This window comes from Mus caroli, chromosome 8 (assembly GCF_900094665.2).
Source record: "Mus caroli chromosome 8, CAROLI_EIJ_v1.1, whole genome shotgun sequence".
Lineage (NCBI taxonomy): Eukaryota > Metazoa > Chordata > Mammalia > Rodentia > Muridae > Mus > Mus caroli.
Genome location: NC_034577.1, coordinates 80,493,715 through 80,496,581, shown reverse-complemented (window position 1 = coordinate 80,496,581; position 2,867 = coordinate 80,493,715).

The window sequence follows — 2,867 nt, the reverse complement described above, 5'->3', positions numbered from 1 at the left end:
TCCCTCAGCTCAGCCTCTGCTCTGCATGTCTTTTGTCTCGTGCTTTGCTGGTGAGAGGCCACGCTTCCTGACCTCGGGTTCACTGAAGGTTTGGAGACCCAATGGCCACTGTCCTCTCAGCAGCCTCGGAAGGATGTGTCACATGCTCTTGGTGCTTGTCATCCTCCTCTCCTCCCAGTGACTCAGTGGCATTTGTTGACATCTAGGGACCAGACAATTCATTCACTCCTGATCTCGTTTCTCCCCATTTCTCCACCCACCCTGGCATCTCTTAGTCTTTCTTCCTAGTCAACTATTTGCATGTAGACACATCTCAGAGACTAACTACATCTAGAGGTTCCAAATTGGGAAGAATTAAAACCTTTTTTCAGTCTGTTAAGCCAATAACTGTGTTTAAACCAGGCGGTGGTGACAAATGCCTTTAATCCTAGCACTCAAGGAGGCAGAGGCAGGCAGATCTCTGAGTTCAGGGCCAGCCTGTTCTACAGAGTGCATTCCAGGACAGCCAGGGCTACACAGAGAGACAGTGTCTCAAAAAAACAAACCATACCAAACCAAACCAAACCAACCACCCCAAAACCCACAAAAAGTAAAAAAAAAACCAAAACCTATGTTTAATTTTTCTTCTCTAATTTTGGGTAGGCTTGGATTTCTTTTTCCATGTCGCCAGCTAAGAGTGTCGTTCTGTCTTCTCACTGCTCTTGTATCTGTTCTGCTGGTTTTTGTCTTTCCCATCTTGGTTTGGAGATGTGCTTTGTAAATAACAAAGATCTATTTTTAGCTACTACACCATACTGCTTCCCATATCTGTATTCGGTGCTCACCTGTCTCTCGGTTCATCTCTCTGTCTCTTCTATCTCAGAAGTTGGAATTTTATTTATTTACTTATTTGTGTATGTGTGTGCACACATGTGTGTGGAAAGCATACACACATAGAGAGACACAAGAGGTCAGTCTTAAGTGTTGTTCCTCGGGCCGGGCATGGTGGAGCACGCCTTTAATCCCAGCACTCGGGAGGCAGAGGCAGGCGGATTTCTGAGTTCGAGGCCAGCCTGGTCTACAAAGTGAGTTCCAGGACAGCCAGGGCTACACAGAGAAACCCTGTCTTGAAAAACAAAAACAAAAACAAACAAACAAAAAAAAAGTGTTGTTCCTCGGGTCGCCATCCCCTCCATGAGACCTGGTCTCTCATTGGCTCAGGACTCACCAAGTAAGCTAAGCTGGCAGTCCAGGGAGCCCTAGGGATCTTTTGTCTCTGCCAGCCCAGTCGTGGGATTGCAAGTGGGCGCCATCATGTCCAGATTAGTTTTTACGTGAGCTCTTCACGCTTCCATCAGAAGTGTTTTATTGGCTATTGCCAGACCCTCATTTATTGTTTTTAATTTTTGAAGAATACACACACACACACTTGAAGACACTAGCCTTCATGTTCTCTCTCTCTCTCTCCCCCATATATATATATATATATATATATATATATATATATGCACATATACATATATGGTATATGTATATATAGAGAGAGTATGTGTGTGTGTGTGTGTGTGTGTGTGTGTGTAGTATTCTTCAAAAATGTATAAATGGACACCACAGGAGAAGCAGGTGTTAGATACCCTAAAAGTGGAGTTGTAGGAGGTTACCAGCTACCACATGGTTCCCGGGAATGAAGGCTTCAGCAAATGCGCTTAGCCACTGAGCCAACTCTCCAGCCCTGTATTTACTGTTTTTGGATTGTTTGTTTGCTTGGTTGGTTGGTTGGTTTGACACAAGGTCTTGCTACTTACTGTGTAGCCCAGGCTGCTTTCAGTCTCAAGACCTTCCAAGGCCTGGAGGCCTGTTCTAGAAATGAAGCTGGAAGAAAAAGAAACAGCAGCGAGAAAAGGAGGGCCATTTACAGAGACCAGAGTTAAAGGAGACTGATTGGAAGAAGAGATAGGAGTCTTCTGGGAAGGACCCAGGAGGACCCAAGAGGAATTGTGAATGGCTGTGGAAAAGCCTCCGATGCAGCATCAGATTGACACAGAAGCAGGAGAAGTTGATGGTCTGGAGGAAAAATCATCTCATGGTTATAATGCATTTCTTAAATCTTGTGCTGTGGGGGATGATAACGATACCCAGAGCTTCATGCATGGCGGGCAAGTTCCACTACACTGAACTGCCACCCCGACTTCATGCATGGGTGCATGAGAGAAGTTCCGGGCATCGCAAGGTTGCCTGTCCCTTGTCCCTTGTCATTGCTCTCTTTGCATCTCTCTCTCTCTCTCTCTCTCTCTCTCTCTCTCTCTCTCTCTCTCTCTCTCCCTCCCTCCCTCCCTCTCTCCCTCTCCTTCTCTCTCTCCATTTTCCTCTCTCTCTGCATGTGTGTGTGTGTGAGAGAGAGAGACTGTCTCATACCTTCCTGTCTGTCTTTCCTGCTCTTAGCCTGCCTTTTACTCTTGCCATATTTTAAGGCACCTGCCTCTCCCTGAGACCCCTTAAGGATGGCTGTGCATGCAACCTCATCAGCTACTGTCTGAAAACTTTCTGAAATCAAATCAAAGGAAAGGCACCCAGTAAACAGGGCAAAACAAAAGAGCTCTTTGGGCTTGAAAAGGTTACGGAAGACTGCAGGGGCTGTGTGTACTGTTCGATCGTGTTCGAAGCTGGGGTTTTAATTTAGTTTTCCTATTTACCCCGTAGAAGTTCCTCACTGCTCAACTGCTAATGCATTTCCAACTGAAATTTGTAAATTATATTGGGAAACATTCTCAGCGAGAACAGATTGGGTAGGCTGTCAGAAGGGCTTCCTGCGGCTGCGGCTGGCGGTATGAGGCTCGTTGGGAGTTGTGTGTAGACAAATGTCTTTAAGATCTCTTTCCACTCTGTCC